Raw genomic sequence first — 23069 nt, 5'->3', positions numbered from 1 at the left:
GTCATGGGGAGTGCCAGGGGCTCAGCTGGGTAGCCAGCATGGAGCCATAAAAGGGCAGCCAGTGGGGAAGCTGGGGAAGGAGCCATGGCATTTCTGACTTAAGGAGTTCCACAGGGCCTGTAAAACAGAGCTATTCCGCCAGGCCTATAACTGAGGACAGCTGCAAGAAGATCCATCTTTACTGGCCTCCCCATCCCACCCCCATCTTGAAATCTGGGGGGCTGATCTGCTGACATTTGTTGCTGTGGCACCTAGGTTTAGTTACGGCCATCTGAGTAGGGTTTTAATGGTTTTAATAATTATGGTTTTAAGGATGTATGGGATTTATATATTGGATGCATTTATGTTTTAATTATTGTTTTCCGCCCTGAGCCTGGCTTGCTGGGGATGAGGGCGGGTTATAAATTTGAAAAAATAAATAAATAAAATAAATAACTCCAGAGGAACTTTTCCCTGCCCTGCTGCACACCTTCCCAGCCCGCCCTATATTTCAAATGGGCCAATGAGGCCCGGGTTCAATAGGGGCTGAACCTGCCAGCACTCTACAGACCTGAGCTTTTGCACTCAGGTCCACCAGCCCTCTCCCTGTGCCCAGCTGAGTCTGCTTCCGGATTCGTCCCTCCCTCCCTATACTTGGGCTGTTCTGTTATTATGTCAATTTTGTGATAATTCATCACAACTTTTGGCAGTTTGGGCATAGAGCTGGATCCAGTTTTGGGGGAAAGCTGGCCTGTGCCCCCTTTCCCCCATTCTGGGGACCCCAATAAGGGGTTTTGGGGGAGGCCTAGAATAGGGGCACTCCCAGTTGGGGGCTGCCAGATGGGACACGCCCAGTCGGGGGCTGTCAGGGGGTGGCCTCCCGCCAAGTGGCAGGGGACCACACAGCAGGCTTCCGCCCATGTAGTTCCCTGTCTTGAACTGTTGCCGTGATAGTTTGCATTATTGAAAGCCATCCAAGATTAGGATTTTACTTACATGACATTTATTGTGAAAATGGGCCACACAAAACTGTACCAGCTTGTAGTGTTTATGAAAGCTCAAGTCCTTGATTGCAGCCAGAATTCCAGAAGGTCCTGGTTTTCAATTAGTACTTCTGAAGTCCTCTACTGGACAAGTAGGACAAAGGATAACTTTGGGAAGAGAACTGTAGAATTTGAAACAAAAATTCTACTCAGGTCCAATTCTAGATTTTGGGAAGTCACAGGCAGGATGCCCCACAGATATTCCTCTCCAACTGAGTATACCACTGCCAATCTCACCTCATCCTCTTATCTCTATCTTCCTCCAGGCATTCCATATACTCACGCGTACAGTCTGTGCCACCTGGGGGAAAAGGAAAATCAAAGAGTAGAAGCTGAGAGCCAGCATGGTGTAGTGGACAACAGGGTTTGATTCCCCGTTCCTCCACCTGAAGCCTGCTGGGTGACCTTGGGCCAGTCACAGATCTCTCAGAATTCATTCAGCCTACACAGAGGCAGGCCATGGTAAACCACCTCTGAACCACCTGGAATGCATTGCCTCGGAGGGTGGTGGAGTCCCCGTCTTTGGAGGTCTTTAAGCAGAGGTTGGATGTCTATCTGTCGGGTGTGCTTTGATTGTGGGATCCTGCATGGTGGGGGGAGGGTTGGAGTCACTGGGGATGTGGGGGGGGGAAGGTAGTTGTTAATTTCCTGCATTGTGCAGGGGGTTGGACTAGATGACCATGGTGGTCCCTTCCAACTCTATGAATCTATGATTCTATGAACTTCTCTTACCTTGAAAACCATACCAGGTCGCCATAAGTCAGCTGTGACTTGACGGCACTTTCCACCACTGGATGCTCCATTCCTTCCATCTTCAGTTAGAGGGTGTGATACAACCAAGTGATAAAAAAGAGAAGACACATCCTCTTTGTCCACCCAAAAAGGCTATGCCAAAGCTCAGAGGACCTATATGGACAGAAGCCATGTGGGACTGGAGCTGTAATGAAGAGAATCGGGTGTGATTAAGCAGATGCCCTGTGATGCCAGATGGCCCTCTGGGATGATCTCCCATTTCCTGATGGATGTGCCAATCATCTCTGATTGGTGATGGGCCTTATGCTGGACAGAAAACACCCAACCATGCCACTCTCTTATGCTAGTCTTGATCAGTCTTTGTGTCTATTAACAAAACATGCAGCATTTTTTATGTCAGATCCAAACTTTACAGGAACTGCAGGATTCATTTTCTAGCTTCTGGCAACTCAAGATTTAAGAAAGTCAGCTATCTGGAGGAAAGGATATTCCAATACTGAACTGTGCAAAAAAATAAATATGTCAGCTCTGGTCAGGTTGGGGACTTAGCAATACAAAAGGTGAAGTGTAGCAGGCACAAAGGTGCAAGGTTTGCTAGATGCTCAAGCTGAGAAACCCAGGTTCGAATCACCACTCTGCTATGGAAACTTACTGGGTGACCTTGGGCCAATCACACATTCTTAGCCTCAACCCTGGCAAGTATTTGGATGGGAGACCTCAAAAAAATACCAGAGGCATGACATGGAGGTAGGCAATGGCAAACCACCTCTGAATGTCTCTTGCCTTGAAAACCCTCCTGGGTCACCACAGGTCAGCTGTGACTTGATAGCAACAACAAAAAAAAGGCCCCATGACAGAAGTGCTGAGAATCTAGGTAAAGGTCAGGAAGCTTGGAGGGGAGGGGCTGTGGCTCAGTTTGTAGAGCATCTGCTTGGCGTGCAGAAGGTCCCAGGTTCAATCCCCAGCATCTCCAGTTAAAGGGACTAGGCAAGTAGGTGATGTGAAAGACCTCTACCTGAGACCCTGGAGAGCCACTGCCAGTCTGGGTAGACAATACTGACTTTGATGCACCAAGGGTCTGATTCAGTAAAAGGCAGCTTCATGTGTACAAGAGGCCATAATTTCTTAGGGAAGGGAGATTCTGAATAGGTTAAGAATTGTGCAAGACAGTGGGCAAGTGAAAGGGGTTTTTCTAGGAGAAAGATGTTCCCCTTAATGACACCCCTGCTGGACATCCCCGTTACTAGCACGTTATGAAGCACATTACATCATCCACCATGCATCTTGCAGCTTTTATAGTAAAGCCGCTAATGGCTTGCCGTCATGACGGGAAAGGCTCTCAGTGCAAAGACTGCTATCTGTCGAAGTTGGCACCCAAAGTATACAAAAGAAAGTTCGGTATAATTAATATATTAAGAGTGAAAGACTAAATCACCAGGAGGAAATTGCCGTCTGTGGGTGGCATGCAGCCTCCAGTTGCCTAGCAATAATGCTTGTGCACGGTGCAAGATTGATAGATATCACCCACTCAGATCGCTGGATTCCGACCTCCACCACAGTCTTGTCGTGTGGAAAAACTGGCAAAAAAACAAAAAAAACACATCAGAAGAGGATAAGAGAGAAAAAGAGAGCAGATGGGGAAGAGAAGAACCGTTGGGTGACCAAATCCCCAGCATTCTGATGCACCGAAGACCATCTTCAAAACAATGAGACGTTAAAATTCTTTTACGGATCCTTTCTTTCCTGCGCGAGAGCCTGCATAAATAGAAACGTGTGTTTATAAATGTAATTCCTAGTCAAATCTCTCCGGGGTGTGCAACTTGAAGTAATAATATCCTAGAATTAAAACGGCAATTTAGTTTCATAATTTTAGTGACTCATATTGCATTACTTCTAAGTAGGATGAATAGAAAATTCTCAGGTATTATACATAATTATGATGTGATTATAGTGTTCTTGATCACATATGCTGAGGTTAAGATGCACCTCAGTTCCCCCCCTCTTTTTTATAGCACATCTTTATATTTTCCCCCTGAATATATAACCTCTTACTCCCAACTCTCAGCTTGAAGGATGTTCTTCCCTGCAAAAGTAATTTAATCCAAGGGCTGCTTTACACAGTACATTTTTAGGTGTACCCCTAAGCTTTTAAATAACCACCTGAAAAAGTAAAATATGAATGTGGCAAATGCATGCTGCGTACAGATGTACTCATCAGGGAGTCCAGACCGGCTGAAGCTCCCTGTTTGGTTTACTTGAAGCAGCAAATCCACTCTTTGTGAAATCTGAAAATCAGCTCAAAATTTCAGTTCTGACCAAGGGAAAAAGAAGAGATTTTCCTAGCTTGTCACAGCAGTGAGCAAGTCTTACTTGGAACCCTGGGAAAAGAACAACAGCCCTCGTGGTCCTTTGGGAACAAGAAGCTGGTATCTCAGCAGTTCCCTCCTATGGCAAGTCAGACCTCCCACCTCCCCCAAAATTTTTTTACTTTCCCTGTAGCCAGCAAGCAGCTGCAGGGGATATCATTTTAAAAATCAGTGTGTGCCCAATTTGGCTTGGAACTGCAATGCAGGAGAAAGGAGGGACTCCTGCCTTCCCCGTGCCATTTCCCTGAACCTCAGTGACCCTCAGCGGGGAGTTATTTGCATAGCTTTGAAGATGCATGTATGTAGAATAATCCATGTTAGCATTGCCCTTTCTGGGTTGAGAAATTCCTGGAGATGTGGGGGTGGAGTCCGAAGAGGGTGGGGTTTAGGGAGGGGAGCATCCAAGTTATGCAAATAACTCCTTGCCAGGGATGTTTGGGCTCTGGAAAATGGTGTGGGTGGGGATGCTTCCACCATGCCATGATTGCAAGGCCAACTGGGCTCCCAAAGGCTTTAAAGATGACATTCCCCCCAGATGACGTACAGCTGCAGGGAAAGTGAATTGGGTCCAAGGAACCCAGACCTGGCTGACCCAAAATGAATCGTTAGTAGCACACAAGAGGAATTCTCACCTGCTATCCTTTCGGTCACCAGTTCAAGGCTCACTAGGTGCTCGAATTGCGATACAAAGTTAGAAGAAGAAGAAGAAGAAGAAGAAGAAGAAGAAGAAGAAGAAGAAGATGAAGATGAAGAGTTGGTTTTTATATGCCAACTTTCTCTACCACTTAAGGGAGACTCAAACTGGCTTATAATCACCTTCCCTTCCCATCCCCACAACAGACACCCTTTGAAGTAGGTGGGGCTGATAGAGTGTGACTAGCCCAAGGTCACCCAGCTGGCTTTGTGTGTAGGAGTGGGGAAACCAATCCAGTTCACCAGATTAGCCTCCGCCGCTCATGTGGAGGAGTGGGGAATCAAACCTGGTTCTCCAGGTCAGACTCCACGGCTCCAAACCACCACTCTTATCCACTACACCACGCTGGCTCCCAGCTGATGTACTTCAGCTGAAAATCTCTGTTGACGTACTTCAGAAAAAGGTAAGGACATCCAGTTCAAAAGAAGCTAAAGAAAAGAGCTCTGAAAAAGCAAGGATGGCAGAAGAAAACAAACATTCACATTTTAATAGCATTAGTTTAATGACTAAAAAGTTCTGAACATCAAAATGTTTTTCACCACGTTCCCGGTGGCATTGCTAGGTAACTGTAAAGGATAAACTGATTTAGAAAGCTGGTATAAGCTGAGGCACTGAACATCAGAAGAAAGCCTCATATTTCTCATAATCCATTGCTAAGAAGCCTGTTAAGGAATCAAAATTCCTTAATTAAAAACAGCACCAAAACATTAGCAAACCTAATAAAAAGGAACAAGCTGAGAGATATAAATCGAGCACAATCTGCTGTAAGTCAGATGAACCCGTCTGAAAATGTCTCAGTATTCATCCAGCATATATTTAGCACTGGCATAAGCAAGTTCTATTCTTTAAAAAACAGCAAGAACTCTGCTTGGATAATGTCTACAAAATTCAAGTAGTGGTGCACGTCATTCCAAATATCAATTTCAGTGGTGGTTTAATGTAATGACCAATTTTTTACGAGATTCTGAAGATCAAATTGGCCAGGTACAAACATCCATTTGTGCTTTAGTAATGGCTTCAAAACCTCGAGTGACTCAGCAAGCGAGCCAATCTTAAGTCAAGGGGTAACAGCCCCTAAAAAAATCCGGACATTCAAAGGAAATTAGCTGCCAATAGGAATAATAGAATCATAGAGTTGGAAAGGACCACTAGGGTCATCTAGTTCAACCCCCTGCACAACGCAGGAAATTCACAACTACCTCCCCACCCATGCCCCCAGTGACCCCTACTCCATGCCCAGAAGATGCCCCAGATGCCCTCCCTCTCATGATCTGCCTAAGGTCATAGAATCAGCATTGCTGACAGATGGGCATCTAGCCTCTTCTTAAAAACCTCAAGGGAAGGAGAGCTCACCACCTCCTGAGGAAGCCTATTCCACTGAGGAACCGCTCTAACTGTTAGAAAGTTCTTCCTAATGTCTAGACAGAAACTCTTTTGATTTAATTTCAACCCGCTGGTTCTGATCCGACCTTCTGGGGCAACAGAAAACAACTCGGCACCCTCCTCTATATGACAGCCCTTCAAGTACTTGAAAGGAAAGCCTTTTAGCCTAGGCCGTTGCTGGAGCGGAGTTTCATGTCTGCCGTTTCTATCGCAAAGAAAAATTCCAGCTATTTCTGTAATGCCAGTATGGGACGATTATGTATATATTCATTCCTTTTTAATATTTGCGCATGGTTGAGAATAACATTTTTATCCAAATGATTTTCTTTGGCATATCTCTCGTTTCCTTTTTTGCAATATTTGAATGTAATGTTTACATGGTATGTCATTCCTGTATTATTAGGCTTGCCAGGCCCCGAAGCTCCACCGGCGGGAGCTTTGCAGGGCTGTGGCCGCAGTGCGCGATGCGCGTGCCTGGTACAGCACATGCACACACCCTGCACAATGAGCGTACGTAACTTCCGGGTTTACCTGGAAGCGATGCGGATGCTCTAGCAATCTCAGTCGAAACTCTATGGTTTCCATAGAGTTTCCATATGGTTTCCATAGAGTTTTAGCCGAGGTGGCCAGAGTGTCTGCATCGCTTCCGGGTAAACCTGAAAGTGATGCATGCACAACGTGCGCGTGCGCATGCACACATAGGCCACCAGCCCTCAGCTGATCAGCTGGGATTTTACCCACCACCACCAGGCATGTACTGGCTGGGCAGGCGAGCTGGGCTGCTATTGCAGCATGGTGCAGAGGGAGTGAGGGAGGGGGTGGCCAGAAGCCAAGGAGGAAACTGAAGCCAGAGGCTTCTGCAGCCAGCAGGCTGTACTAAGCAGTGAAGACAGCGGGGGATGCAAAGTCTGATAAACAATTCCAGAAGTCAGGCCGGGGCTGAGGCAGCAGAGTTGTCATTTAGGCAGTCCAAGGTCAGGGTCACTGGCTAGGCAGTCCGTTGTTATCGAAAGGCAGTCCAGGTCAAAAGCAGGCAAGAAAATACCAAGTGGAGAAGTACTGAGACCAGAGAGCAGTACATTGCTTCCACACTTTGGTTCCTTCCTCAGTTCCTTAAATCTAGCTGGCTCTCAGAGCGAGGCTGTTCTGGCAATCAATCACTCTCATCTTCCACAGCTGTCATCTCACTATTCTGAATTCTTGCAGAGCGTCGTCTTTTGCTCATTATACCGTATATACTCGCGTATAAGCCGAGTTTTTCAGCCCAAAAAAAGGGCTGAAAAAGCCGAACTCGGCTTATACGCGGGTCAATACGGTAGAGGGGGGAGGGAGGAGGGAGGGGGGAACTTACCTCCGCCGTCTTTTCCTGGCTGGGAGCGGCCTCCAGAGGCGCCCTGCGGCCGCGAGGAGGCCGCCCAGCCGCCCCCGCCGCCTTCTCCTGGCCGGGAGCGGCCTTTAGAGGCACCCTGCGGCCGTGGGGAGGCCGCCCAGCCGCCCCCGCCGCCTTTTCCAGGCTGGGAGCGGCCTTTAGAGGCGCCATGCGGCCGCGGGGAGGCCACCCAGCCGCCCCGCCGCCTTTTCCAGGCTGGGAGCGGCCTTTAGAGGCGCCCTGCGGCCGCGAGGAGGCCACCCAGCCGCCCCGCCGCCTTTTCCAGGCTGGGAGCGGCCTTTAGAGGCGCCATGCGGCCGCGGGGAGGCCACCCAGCCGCCCCGCCGCCTTCTCCCGGCCGGGAGCGGCCTTTAGAGGCGCCTGCGGCCGCGAGGAGGCCACCCAGCCGCCCCGCCGCCTTTTCCAGGCTGGGAGCGGCCTTTAGAGGCGCCCTGCGGCCGTGGGGAGGCCGCCCAGCCGCCCCCGCCGCCTTCTCCCGGCCGGGAGCGGCCTTTAGAGGCGCCTGCGGCCGCGAGGAGGCCACCCAGCCGCCCCGCCGCCTTTTCCAGGCTGGGAGCGGCCTTTAGAGGCGCCCTGCGGCCGTGGGGAGGCCGCCCAGCCGCCCCCGCCGCCTTCTCCCAGCCGGGAGCGGCCTTTAGAGGCGCCTGCGGCCGCGAGGAAGCCACCCAGCCGCCCCCGCCGCCTTCTCCCGGCCGGGAGCGGCCTTTAGAGGCGCCCTGCGGCCGCGGGGAGGCCGCCCAGCTGCCCCCGCCGCCTTCTCCCGGCCGGGAGCGGCCTTTAGAGGCGCCCTGCGGCCGCGGGGAGGCCGCCCAGCCGCCCCCGCCGCCTTCTCCCGGCCGGGAGCGGCCTCCAGAGGCCCCCTGCGGCTGCAGGGAGGCCGCTATGCCAGCCCTGCCGGGCCCGCCGGCAGGAGCCCAGAAGGAACGGTAAGCCTGCGCGCGGGGGGGGGGGGGTTATAAGCCGACCCTCGGCTTATACGCGGGTGCCTAATTTTTCCCCATTTTTGGGGAGAAATTAGGCACCTCAGCTTATATGCGGGTCGGCTTATACATGGGTATATACGGTAGCTCTCAATCTTTAACTTCTGCGAGATCCTGGGGATAAATCCTCTCCTTCTGATAGCTGGCTTCTCGATGGGGTCTGTACTTCCTTCACCTGAGTCAGCTCTGTTAATCTAACAGCTGGTTCAGGAGATGCGTCGGCTGCATTCTCTGGTGAGACTGCTACTTGTTCTAGTTCATCATCTGAGCTCTCAGAAGCAGGTGAGTCCATGACAAGGCACTTGGCAACCCTATGTATTATATGCACAGAAAGGTCACCTGTTGCTTTCCATAGCTCTGCTTCCAAAATGGCGCTGTCCCTTTCCGTGAGTGAACGCTTGTGGTTGAGTTCGTGACATCACCATTATGGCCACAGCTGTAGTCAAGAAACTACTGCGATGTCCCTTTCAGTGCGGGTGCACCATCGCAGTAGTTTCTTAACTGCAGCTGTTGTTGCCATGATGATGTCACATACTCAACCACAAGTGTTCACTCATGGAAAGGGATGGCGCCATTTCGGAAGCATTACTGCATTATATGCCATTTTACACCATTTATCTGCAGCAGGTACAAAAGAAGGCATTCATTTGAATGGTACTGGCTTGCATCCAGTACAATACCTGGAGTATTGTGTTCAGTTTTGGGCACCACAATTTAAGAAAGATGTAGACAAGCTGGAACGTGTCCAGAGGAGGGCAACAAAGATGGTGAGGGGTCTGGAGACCAAGTCCTATGAGGAAAGGTTGAAGGAGCTGGGTATGTTTAGCCTGAAGAGGAGAAGACTGAGGGGGGATATGATAAACATCTTCAAGTACTTGAAGGGCTGTCATATAGAGGAGGGTGCTGAGTTGTTTTCTGTTGCTCCAGAAGGTCGGACCAGAACTAAAGGGTTGAAATTAAATCATAAGAATTTCTTTCTAGACATTAGGAGGAATTTTCTAACAGTTAGAGCGGTTCCTCAGTGGAACAGGTTTCCTCAGGAGGTGGTAAGCTCTCCCTCCCTGGAGGTTTTTAAGAAGAGGCTAGATGGCCATCTGTCAGAAATGCTGATTCTATGACCTTAGGCAGATCATGAGAGGGAGGGCACCTTGGCCATCTTCTGGGCATGGAGTAGGGGTCACTGGGGGCGAGGATGGGGAGGTAGTTGTGAATTTCCTGCGTTGTGCAGGGGGTTGGACTAGATGACCCTAGTGGTCCCTTCCAACTCTATGATTCTACCACTCCACTAAAGGAAGTTGAAAGCCTTCCTTCAACTAAAGGAGCTGTCCTCTAACTTAAGTTGCAGAAAACCTCCGTAGGTTTGTGCCTACTGTCTCTACCAAAGATTGTTAATATGGCTGGGGGGAAAGGACAGCAGTAGTTTCATCCTCGGTATGGAGAAACCATAAAAGAAATGTGAACTTTCCAACTGAACCAGAGTTGCCATGACATTTCAGCAAGATCCTTACATTTCACAGGAAGCAAATGCTCTCCGTGACTGCAGTTGCAGAGTCTGCACATATGCATTTTACCTATCCATCAGAAAAGGCAGATAATTAAAGCTGTAATTTAATGGGAAATTCTGGGGCAAATGGTGTTGGGAAGATTATTGATACTTTAATGAAGAATCAAGCTGTGGTAATGTTCCCAAATGGTAATCAGTAATGTGATGAACTGATTTCCCCCCCACACACACACACACACATTCCAGTTAGCTAAAAAGAGATACAAAACTAAGAATAACTGGCAGCATAACTATAAATTACAGGCTACTAGCCGTGTATTGTTTCAGAATCCAGCATATTTCCGCAACACCTGCATGGCTCTTAGAAACCACACCTGCCTGATGCTTAATTATCTCTTCTTTGGGCAGCTGTACATTTTAAAATATTTATTAGAGAAGAAATTTGATTGGGGGAAAAAAACATGCCCACGTAAAGGAAGAAAGGTTGGCTACATGATTATTCCAAACTGTGATGTTTAATTTTAATCATTTATTATTCATCCACAGAAGGTGAATGTGTAGAAACACCAATTTCAAAACAAGTACCATAATAACACCAAACAGTGACTCACAAGTACTAAACATTGGAGTTCAACTTCATCATTTTTAAAAAAAAATCTCAGTTTTGATTTTGGCATCCTGACTTACCAAAAAAAAAAAAAAGTTTTGGTAAGTGGTTCAACCCCTGTGAACCAGTTTTGAAGTGGTTCAGATACATTTCATGCTGGTCAATATCACAAGCACAATGTCATAAAAATAAACAGGGAACAAGGCTAAAGACTAGGTCTACTCAGAAGTAAGTCCCATTTTCTTCAATGGGATTTATGCCCAGGAAAGTGTTCTTAGGATAGCACTTAGGCACGTGAGACTAGTTCAGATGACACTGTGGTCTTATGTGTGGTGGGGAAACTGAGGAGTGCGTCTTCCATCCTTGCTCACCAAGCCTTAACACAAGCAGGCATCCATATATTGCAACATCATCTGAAATGTGAAATTACAGTTAGCATTAAACTATGCCTACCAACTCTATACTTGCAAAACTGGAACTGCCTGGATGCCCACTGGAATCACAGCTCCCATTGGCTGCCACCATTCCTGGCTGCCACCACTCCCATTGGCTGCCACCACTCCATAATTTCCTCTTCTGGAAATTATGGAAGTACTGCACTGGTGCATAGACAGAATGGTACAAGGGTACACCACTCCAAGTGGTGGTAGAGGAAAAATAAAATAATTAGGCTGCTGCTTCTGGAGAAAACTTGGAAATGATTATTGTAGCTCTAGGAATAGCCAGAAACTCTATGATTTACCATAGATTTTCTGGCAATACCTAGAGTTACCACCATAGCTTCTGAGTTTTCCACTGTCCCTGTCCCCAACCCTCCTGCCAGTTGCCAGACAACCCTCCTTGGCACCAGCTGCATGGGGAAATATGGCAAACCCCTTCTCTTCTCATTATACATACAACTGGTGTATGACTGAAGCAGGCCAAAGATAAATAAGTTATCTGAAAAAAATGTCATTTTTGAGCATGTTGCCTATGATCTAAAGGATCGTGCAAGACACTTACAAGCATTTATCAGAACTCGTGAAGTTCCATTTTTAATTGCCACCCCAAAATAGTTCTCTTGAGAAACCAATAGTTCAAGATCTCCAGCTTAGAGTTGCCAGTCTTCACGTACTAGCTGGAGATCTCCCACTATTACAACTGATCTCCAGCCAATAGAGATCAGTTCACCTGGAAAAAATGGCAGCTTTGGCAATTGGACTCTATGGCATTGAAGTCCCTCCCCTCTCCAAAGCCCATCCTCCTCAGGCTCCACCGAAAAACCTCCCACTGGTAACTAAGAGGGACCTGGCAACCCTACTCCATCTAGTACCTGGAGGTTGGGATCCCTATAAAATAGCCAGTGGGTAGACTGTGTGACATCACTTCCAGGGACACTGGATGGGAATGGAAGTGACGCTAGTCAGCTCTAGGAATTGCCAGAAACACTATGGTTTTACCATAGTGTTTCTGGCAATTCCTAGAGAGGCAGCACATCACCCCAAGGTTTCCGGGCCTGACAACTCTACTCTTAATTCTCACCTTTAAGGGCAGAATCCAACCCTGCAAGGCTCCTTGAAGTCACATAAGTGATTTTGTGCTGCTCATTTTGGTGGGGCTTGCGCAGGAGCTGGTACCCAGTGACAGCAAGCCCAATCGCATTTGTTCGGCTACCTTACAAATAAAGGTTCTTTCCCTTGTAGAACTGTATACAGCAACTCCCTGACATCAGAAACACAGACAGATTTAGAACTGCAGCCCACATATTATCACTAGGCAACCTTACACAAAAGAGTAATCCTTCAATCACCATCATTTGGGGAAATCAATCAAGAAGGGACTAAGATTCCACTGAAGGACATGTTAATTTAGTCAGTCTTTGATTGAAAAAAAAAATCCCAAATGCAGTTCTTGTCAAATTTTGCTAAAGCAACAAAGTAACAAGTAAAAAAAATATACCTTGTTCTAAAAATTCAGGATCATTGAGAAGGTCGTGCATTTTTCAAAATACCAGGGACCATGCTGCTCTGGGCAGCTGGCATCAACAGCTCCCATCTCTCCAAACCCTTGCGGGTGGCTGGGCACTGCTGGGAGGTCAGTGCTGGACTATCTGATCCCCTGACCCTTCTTGTTGATGCCGATTCCTCACTGGCTCTGCAGCAGTGGCTATGGGGAAGATGTGCTCCCCTGCCTCCTCAATAGGGTTGCCAACCTCCAGCTGGTGGCTGGAGATCTCCTGGGATTACCAGTGATCGCCAGTCGACAGAGATTAGTTCCCCGGGAAGACGAAAAAGAAGAAGAAGAAAAGTTGGTTTTTATATCCTGCTTTTCTCTACCTTTAAGGAATCTCAAAGTGGCTTACAAAATAATAGAAGAAGAAGAAGAAAAGTTAATTTTTATATGCTGACTTTCTCTACCACTTAAGGAAGAATCAAACCGTCTTACAATCACCTTCCCTTCCCCTCCCCACAATCACCTTCCCTTCCCCTCCCCTGTGAGGTAGGAGGGGCCGAGAGTGCTCTAAGAGAGCTGTGACTAGCCCAAGGTCACCCAGCTGGCTTCATGTGTAGGAGTGGGGAAACCAACCCAGTTCACCAGATTAGAGTCCTCTGCTTATGTGGAGGAGTGGGGAATCAAACCCGGTTCTCCAGATTAGAGTCCACCGCTCTAAACCACCACTCTTAACCACTACACCACGCAGGCTTTTTCTTCCTCCCTACCCCAAACCGTTTTGGTAGCCAAAACAGATTGCAATGCATGACTTCCGGGGTCTGTACTTGGTACAATGGAGATGTTGGTGTGCTTTCCCTATTCCTTGTTGCTAGCTAATATCTTCATCAGTAATACAAATCCTCCCCACAGGTTCATTTTTTCTGCATTGGTTTGACTCAAAGCACATCTCCTGGGTAGCATTTGGCTAATGTATGTACTCTCGGGAAAACTGTAGCCGAACCTTTCCTGACCTCGCAATTTGTAATCAAAGACTAGAATGCTGGCCGAGGAGGGCCAAGGAGTCTAATTTTGCCAATTTAATATTCTTATTATATTAGTATTTTTGCACCTAATTTCCCTCCTCAGTCTTCACATTCAACACCATCCGTAATTAGGAATGTGGAAAGAAGTTCAAATTAGGAAAACATGCAAATTTTTGTATGCAGACTCAGAGAATTTAGTTAAGTGTTATTTTTCTACCAAACTCATTTCAACGTGACCCAGATCTTGTGTGGATATGCACATCCTCCCTCCAACCTGGTTTGAGGGTCCCTGCCGCCCAGATCTGTCCAGTGGCTGTGATCCGCGATTTAATGCCATCTTGTTTTACTGTAATATATGAAGTATGGAATTTTAAAGTATGTTTTAAAGCATGTTTTAATTGATGTTTATGATTGTGCTGTGACTCGTTCTGAGCCCTGCTTGCTGGGAATGAGGGCGGGATATAAATGCAACAATAAACAAACAAATAAAGAAAATGCATTGGGTTGCAGGAGGGCTGTGGGGGGGATATTGGGAAGGGGACTATGATGGCAGCTGAAGGGTCCCTTCACTTCCGGTAAAAAACCCAGAAGTGACATTGGTAGCTCTAGGAACTACTGGATTTGATTTAGAGATACCCTATGTCACTTCCTTTTTTATTGGAAGTGATGTGATGCCGCAGCTGGCATTGCGGGGATTATTTTTCTTCTGACGTTGCTCTGAAAGGAAGCAGGCGATGGGTGGGGGAGAGGGGGAACCACCACCCTGACCTCCCTATTCATTTGCTAGGCATAGGTTGCCCTTTAGAGCTAAACTGTTACTTATAATTACATTAATGGGGCTTTCACTTTGGATATTTGGAAGAGACAGTGGGTGGACAATAGGCTCACCAACCTCCAGGTGCAGCCTGGAGATCTCCCGGACTTAAAACTGATCTCCAGATTATATAGATCAGTTGCCTTGGAGACAATGGCTGCTCTGGAGGGTGGACTCCATGGCATTATACCCCACTGAGGTCTCTCTGATCTCCAAAACATGCCTTCTCCGGACTTTACCCCCAAATAAGATTGCCAGCTCGGGATTGGGAAAGACCTGGAGATTTTGGGGGTGGAGGACAGAGTTTGGGGAAGAGAGGTACTTCAATGGGATATAATGCCATAGAGTCCACCTTCCAAAGTGGCCATTTTCTCCAAGTAGGGTTGCCAGGTCCCTCTTCACTACCGGCGGGAGGTTTTGGGATGGAGTCTGAAGAGGGCGGAGTTTTTTTTGGAGAGGGACTTCAATGCTATAGAATCCAATTGCCCAAGCAATTTTCTCCAAGTGAACTGATCTCCATTGGCTGGAGATCAGATGTACCCGCAGGAGATCTCCAGCTAGCACCTGGAGGTTGAGAAAACAAAGTAGACACCACTGTACAAGTATCAAGGGATTTGGAAATCAGTACAGGAGCGAAGCCAATTTAAACAAAGTGCAAAATACTTTATAAGCTACCACATATAGTTCAAAATCTTCTTTGTTGACGACAAATATCAGGTGAAAAGCCAGAGATCATCGATGATCTCTGGCTTTTCACCTGATATTTGTTGTCAACAAAGAAGATTTTGTACTCACAATTGAGACAATTATGTTAGACAACTTCTGTACATACCGGTATGTATATGTGGAATTTTTTGTGGGTTTTGATGTATAATTTGTCATGTATTGTCTTGAACTATATGTGGTAGCTTATAAAGTATTTTGCACTTTGTTTAAATTGGCTTCACTCCTGTACTGATTTCCAAGCACCTGGAGGTTGGCAACCCTATCTCCAAGTGAACTGATCTCTGTCGCCTGGAGATCAGTTGTTATCCCAGGAGATCTCTAGCCACACCTGGAGGTTGGCAACCCTACACCCACTTCTCCTGGAATTTCCCCAACCAGAGATGGCAACTCCAATGGCTATTATGGGCAGCAGGAGGGTAGAGATTCTAGCAGTTGCCTACCAGTCACCCCAGTACTGTCTCCTGAGGAGGCCAACCAGGCTGATTTGTGTCAGAGCCTTTTTTGGGAAGGTCTTGTCAAAACACACATAAAGTACAGATCAACAGGGACTTTCCCTCATGAGCGCATTTCCAATTCGAGTGTAAGAGACAGAGAAACCAGGAGTGACAGGTGGAGCAGCTGCTGAATTGAATCGTTCTTTCCCAACATGGCAGCTGTGATCATGTTCCACTTTGCTCAACAGCAGTGCCTGCAAAGTGGGGTGGGGGGTGAGGGGGTAGGGAGAGGCAGGAGACACCACACAGAATAAATCAGGACACTTAACTTCCATTTGATGTAAAATGAGATCAACTGTAGGGATAGAATTGCTCCGTTGTTACCGTTGTTGTTTTTCAGCGTGAGTGACAGCCTAGCCAAGCTCCTGGTATGAATACTCTAGGAAGTCCTGCATTTGAGGTAATACAGGGGGAAAAAAATCTGCATCCAAGGAAGAAGACATCCATCAAACAGCTGTTGTGTTCAGGCTTGGGAGAAAAGAAAAGCAAGCCCCTTTTGGGCTTCGCATTGGATAGAAGAAAGTTGGTAGGCCCTGTATTAAAAAAGGTGCACTGGTAGGATTCACATGGTAGATGCTTGTTTATCTTACACACATGCACCAGTGCTAAAGTTGCCAACCCCTAGGTACTAGCTGGCAATCTCCTGCTACTACAACTGATCTCCAGCTGATAGAGATCAGCTCACCGGGAAAAAATGGCTGTTTTGGCAATTGGATTCTATGCCATTGAAGTCCCTCGCTTCCCCAAACCCCGCCCTCCTCAGGCTCCGCCCCCAAAATCTCCAGATATTTCTCAACCCAGAGCTGGCAACCCAAACCAATGCCCTGCACGAAGATTTCAATGAGGTGATATTCTGGATTGTGGAGGCTGATGTGACTGAATCATCCTCTTTACAAAAGGTATATTTCCATTTCTGGGAAAGGTTCTCATCAAGGCTCCTTCCTGATACCTGGTTTTCTGTGTGCAGGGGATACATTGAGTGTGTGGAAGATCATTCAGTTACTTGAGGCCCGATCTGTTGTGGTCTAGGGTTGCCAGGTCCCTCTTCGTCACCGGTGGGAGGTTTTTGGGGCAGAACCTGAGGAGGATGGGGTTTGGGGAGGGGAGGGCCTTCAACGCCATAGAGTCCAATGGCCAAAGCGACCATTTTCTTCAGGTGAACTGATCTCTATCGGCAGGAGATCTCCAGCTAGTACATGGAGGTTGGCAACCCTACTGGAGGTTGGCAACCCTAGTTGTGGTCACACATAGGTTTTACAACTCACTGAGAACAAGAGGACTTCTATGTGTTACAAAATTTTCCATCTCAGCAAGAACTTGGCTCTAGACAAAAGTGTGAAGGAAAATCACAGCCTCGTAGGAAGGTTTCCGCTTTCTCCTCTTTATTAAAGCCAGCTCTTCAGATGGCTGTGACACACACTCTAGACCTGCTTAAATTGAGTGTCAGACACTTATGTTTGAGGGGGAAATTCTTAGGTGCTTATTAAAGCTTGGACATTCGCTTTAACATACATTGAACACTCAGAAATTGTCCCCGTACAAGTGTCTGGCAAGCTATTTGGCCTGCTCTGCTACATTAAGATCCTTTCAAGTGGAAATACCAGAGAATGGATCTTGTAGCTATGGAAATACCCCAGATTGTACCTCTTCTACATGCAAAATTTGTGCTCTACCTCTTTGCTTCAGATTATTTTAATCATTTCTCTGGATTATTCAGATATCCAACACAAGCTGGTCTCCACAGTTACCACACTGGAAATTGGGGCTGCCAACCTCCAGGTGGTGTGGTAAACAAAGGTTAGCGTGCTGTAGGATACTCAGCAAACTAGAAACAGCACTTCACAAGCTAGACACAATGATTATAAAGTAGTGGTATTTAATAACATATCCACCACTGATAGTATATAGGCAAAAACATGTGTTGTTAATTATTGCCTTAAAAGTAACACCAAAGAGAGGACTATGCCTTGTTACAAACAAATAACAGTATTATAGGTAAGTCCATGAAAGGGGGTGCCAACCTCCCTTTCTTCCACAGATATGCTTCTTGAGAGTAGCAATTCAGTAGTGCAGTTGTTCTCAACAGAAGCCCGGTGATCTTTCTGTTTCAGCGATTAATGCGTGCGTGTCTTTAAGACACAGGACGGTAAATTGGGAGTCCGTCCTTATAAAAAAGCAATGGCACACAACACTCTGTTGCATTATGAATCTTTTCACCCACCCCATTTAAGGGATAACCTACCTTACAGCCAGTTACTTCGCCTTAAAAGGAATTCTACAAATGGCGAAGATTTCTCACAGGCTGCAAATCAGCTTAGTGTTGAATTACAACAACGTGGGTACCCGAACAAAATTATTAAGCAAGCCATGTCCAGAACACGAGATAGATCTAGAACTCAACTATTATCTCAATCAATGGCACAACGTTCGGATCGCGTTACTTGCGTTTTGCAGTACACTTCATTATCTCCTTTAATTAGACAGGTGATTCACAAACATTGGCATTTAGTCCAACATTTGCCTGGCTGCCAGTCTTTACCACGAATGGCATATAAAAGAACCAGGTCTTTCCGAGACATTCTAATAAGCAATAAAGCATGTGAGGAGTCAGTTGCCAACTTACCTAAGGGTAATTTCAAATGCGGTTCCTGCCAAAGTTGCAGGTTCATGCTAACAGTCAAAGAAATCATTAATCCAGCTACTGGCCAAAAGTTCATGATTGAGAGTTTTAACAACTGTGATTCCAAACATTTAATTTATGCGATAAAATGTGCTTGCCATTTTTGGTACATTGGAAAAACCCATAGACAACTCAAATATCGCATAAGTGAACACAGGTCCAGGATTAGGCAACGTGTATTGGAGGCCCCTCTAACACAGCATTTCCTTGACAATAATCACACTGATGAGGATCTTTCATTTTTTGTGTTATGGCGATTCAATCAACAGAAATATGATAGGTCTGATGTGGATCTCATATTAAGGCGTCAAGAATCTAAATACATCCACATGTTTGATACTTTGTATCCTAAAGGACTGAATACCTCGATGGATTTAGCATGCTATTTGTAACATAATATATGTAACAGCTGTCTCTTTAATTGAATTCAGTTTTTCTGTAATGCAAAATGTAACTGTCTCTTTAATGGTTGATTCTTACATGTGACTGCACCATTTAAAATTAAGGGCAGTATCTTTGGTAAATTGCCAACGCAGAGAATGTTAATAACAGCCAGCGTGTGAGTATGATGCTCTATCTTCTCTCTATTTTCTCCCTTGTTTAAGCCAATTGCTAGCATATTTATATTAATTATTATTTGTTAATTAGTATTATGTACTAAATTATGATATAGTGGTCCCTGAAGAAGGCATTAATCGCTGAAACAGAAAGATCACCGGGCTTCTGTTGAGAACAACTGCACTACTGAATTGCTACTCTCAAGAAGCATATCTGTGGAAGAAAGGGAGGTTGGCACCCCCTTTCATGGACTTACCTATAATACTGTTGTTTGTAACAAGGCATAGTCCTCTCTTTGGTGTTACTTTTAAGGCAATAATTAACAACACATGTTTTTGCCTATATACTATCAGTGGTGGATATGTTATTAAATACGACTACTTTATAATCATTGTGTCTAGCTTGTGAAGTGCTGTTTCTAGTTTGCTGAACCTCCAGGTGGTGGCAGGAGATCTCCTGCTATTACAGTTGGTCTCCAGCAGATAGAGATCAGTTCACCTGGAGAAAATGGCTGCTTTGGCAATTGGACCCTATGGCATTGAAGTTTCTCCCCTCCCCAAACCTGCCCTCCTCAGGCCCCGCCCCAAAAAAACCCCACCGGTTGCGAGGAGGAACCTGGCAACCCTATTGGAAATGTAGACTTCCATTTAGTACTACCCGGCTGAGCCTGGTAACTGGCGAGAGGGTTGGGGGCAGGGGCCATAGAGTTTATGGTGATTCCTAGATCTACCTGCTGTCACTTCCTGGAAGTAACATAATCGTAGCAGTGATGCAGCTGGGTTTTAAAAAATATTCCCCCCCCCCCAAGCTACTGCTGGAGAGCTGGCAGGCAACAAGAGCTGAGGGTGAGGAATACCCCACTCCCACTGGGAGCCCTAAATTAAAAGGTAAAGGTAGTCCCCTGTGCAAGCATCGGGTCATTACTGACACATGGGGTGACGTAATACCCCGATGTTTACAAGGCAGACTTTGGCCATTTCTGCGTGGGAGGTTTTGCCTTGGATTTGTCACTCTCTAGATGCACATTTTCCCATCCATGTACTCAAAACTCTGCATGGGGGTTTATTTTTGAGTTTTGAGAATTCGGATGGGATAAATGTGCAACTAGAGAGCGGCAAATCCAAGGCAAAACCTCCCATGCATAAATGGCCTTTGTTTACGGGGTGGTTTGCCGTTGCCTTCCCCAGTCGCCTACACTTTACCCCCAGCAAGCTGGGTACTCATTTTACTGACCTCGGAAGGATGGAAGGCTGAGTCAACCTTGAGCCAGCTGCCTGTAACCAACCTCCGTCGGGATCGAACTCAGGTCATGAGCAGAGCTTTTGACTGAAGTAGTGCAGCTTACCACTCTGCGCCACAGGGCTCCTACTCCCTAGTTCATTGCAATACTCTGGATATCAGGATATACAGTGTTTGTAGGAGAACAGAACTTCATGGGTCATATTAAACACCCGATTCAAAGCAAGCAGGCACCTTTGGGGTTTCTATTTAACAGAAGGCACTAAACTGTATATCTTTATGGCATACTTATGAGGAGAAAAAAAGCATCTGATCATGCAGCATTGACACTTAAGAGGGCACGAGTCCTCGACAAAATATCTGCAGCCTGCAAAATCAGTAAAAGGCTGGCCAAGGGGGAGAAAGACAATGCGATTCGATGCACAATTTAAAGGAGGAAAATTGAAGCTGTACTTCCACTCAATTGAGACGTTTAATCCTTGACAATTGGCTCCTCCAAAAAAAAAACAACCCGAAACTGTGTCGCACACTCCTGTGGCACGGTCAATCAAAAGTGCATATCAGCAAAAGAAATCTATTTTCCTGTTTAAAGTATGGTCTGCTGGAAGAGAAAAGCCCAGGATTTCTAAGGTACCTGTCAATCCCCCCCAACACACACATACACACGTAAGAGAGTAGTAATTCTCAGTAACCTTGTAAGAGAGAGAAGATATTTGTGTCTAACTAATAAACTTAGGACTATAGTAGTTTAGTTGACAGTGACACACCAATTATAATTTGGCTTTAAACCTCTCATAGAGCAGTACATGCTGTTATGCAGTTCTTTGATAAGCGGGTGAGTGTGCTGTTGACCTTACCACTCCGATATTTCTTCTCCTCACCTCTTCAGAGTGGCTGCTGACTGAGATAGTTCGTTTGAAAAAGTAGGTTATATCTGTGTTTTCATTCCATTGACATGAGCAATTTCCAGCAAGGGAGCCAGGAAGCAGCCTAAGAAAATATTTTGGAGACATCCAAACCTATATTATGATGTTCCTCTTGTCTCCGAATGAGAGTGCATCTGTACATCTATTCCTGAGGTATTTTTAGGTAGGTAGCCATGTTATTCTGTAGCATTAGAATGAAATGCCATTCCAGTGGCATCTTAAAGACCAACAAAATTGTCCAGAATATAAGCTTTCTTGAGTCAATACTAACTTCATCATATACAGGAGGGATGGGAATGTTAGAAGAAGAAGAAGAGTTGGTTTTTATAAGCCAATTTTCTCTTCCTTTTAAGGAGAATTAAACTGGTTTACAATCTCCTTCCCTTCCTCTCCCCACAACAGGCACCTTGTGAGGTAGATGAGGCTGAGAGAGTTTGGAGAGAAATGTGACCAGCCCAAGGTCACCCAGCAGGTTCCATGTGTAGGAGTGGGGAAACCAACCTGGTTCACCAGATTAGAGTCTGCCGCCCATGTGGAGGAGTGGGGAATCAAACCCGGTTCTCCAGATTAGAGTCCACCACTCCAAACCACCACTCTTAACCACCACACCACACTTGCACAGGGGACTACCTTTACCTTTATGCTTTTAGTGGTATGTTCTTCAAAATGTGCGCAAAGAAAATGCAAGCAGACACCCCTAACTGCTTGCATTGTCTTTGTGCACATTTGTGTTGGTTTTTTTTTTTTTTTAACCTCGTTTGGGTAAGCCTTCCTGCTTCTGAAGGAAAATTTTTTTATCTCTCTAATAACTTCCCTCACCCTGCTTGTTAGGTATGCTGGTGACCTCTTAGACTTTGTACTCCCTTTCCTGACCTGTGGTATACATTGTAACTGAGCCTCTAGTACTGAGGTTTTGAGTAACCCCCAAGCCTTTTCAAGAGATTTGACCCCCTTGACTGTTCCTTCCAACTTCTTTTTTTACCAGATTTCTCATCTTTGAGAAGTTTACTCTTTTGAAGTCAAATATGGCCGTGCTGGAGTTCCCTGGCATTTTTCTACAAAGGGACTCATGGCTTTGGAGTCTTTCAGTGCATGCTTTTCTTATCCATGCTAATATATCTTATTCTGGCCTCCGAAGGGGGACAAGAGTATTTGTTCAGCATGCAGAAGGTCTCAGGTTCAATCCTAGCCATCTGCAGTTCATACAGATCAGGTGGGAGGTGATGGGAAAGATTTCTTTGTGAGTAGAGTTGCCAACTTCCAGGTAGTTTAAGAGAATGGCGGCACGGAGGCTCGTAAATAATACAGCATAACTTGCAAACATTCATTTCATGCTAACACACCAAAAACAGTGCATATAAACAATAAACAAGTTAAGCTTCTTAACTATGGCACAGGTTTTGTCTTTACTTGTAACTTCCAGGTAGTAGCGAGAGATCTCCTGCTATTACAACTGATCTCCAGCTGATAGAGATCAGTTCACCTGGAGAAAATGGCTGCTTTGGCAATTAGACTCTATAGCATTGAAGTCCCTCCCCTCCCCAAACCTCGCCATCCTCAGGCTCCATGTAATCACAACAGCAATTAAAACCTTTTATGCAGGGACGTTTCCCCATGGGCACCCCCGCCAACTGCTTCGGGGCTTCCTTTTGATTATGTGTGCCTTTTCTGCCTGTCAGAGGTTGCCTCGCTCTCCCTGCGCATTTTGCCTGTGTTTTCCAGATTCTGGCTAAAACAGCATCTGGAAAACACAGGCAAAATGCGTGGGGAGAGCAAGGCGACCTCTGACGGGCAGAAAAGGCATGCATGATCGAAAGGAAACCCTGAAGCAGCTGGCCGGGGTGACCGCGAGGAAATGTCCCTGCATAAAAGGCCTAAGAAATTCCTAAAGTTTGACCTTATCTTCATATGGAATGCAAGTATGTTAAATAAGTAGTCTCCTATGTATTCGAATGCACACATGCAACTGTTTGATACAT

Source organism: Euleptes europaea, chromosome 5 (assembly GCF_029931775.1).
Source record: "Euleptes europaea isolate rEulEur1 chromosome 5, rEulEur1.hap1, whole genome shotgun sequence".
NCBI classification, from domain to species: Eukaryota; Metazoa; Chordata; class Lepidosauria; order Squamata; family Sphaerodactylidae; genus Euleptes; species Euleptes europaea.
The sequence above is the reverse complement of the archived record's forward strand: the minus strand, read 5'-3'. Positions refer to the sequence as shown.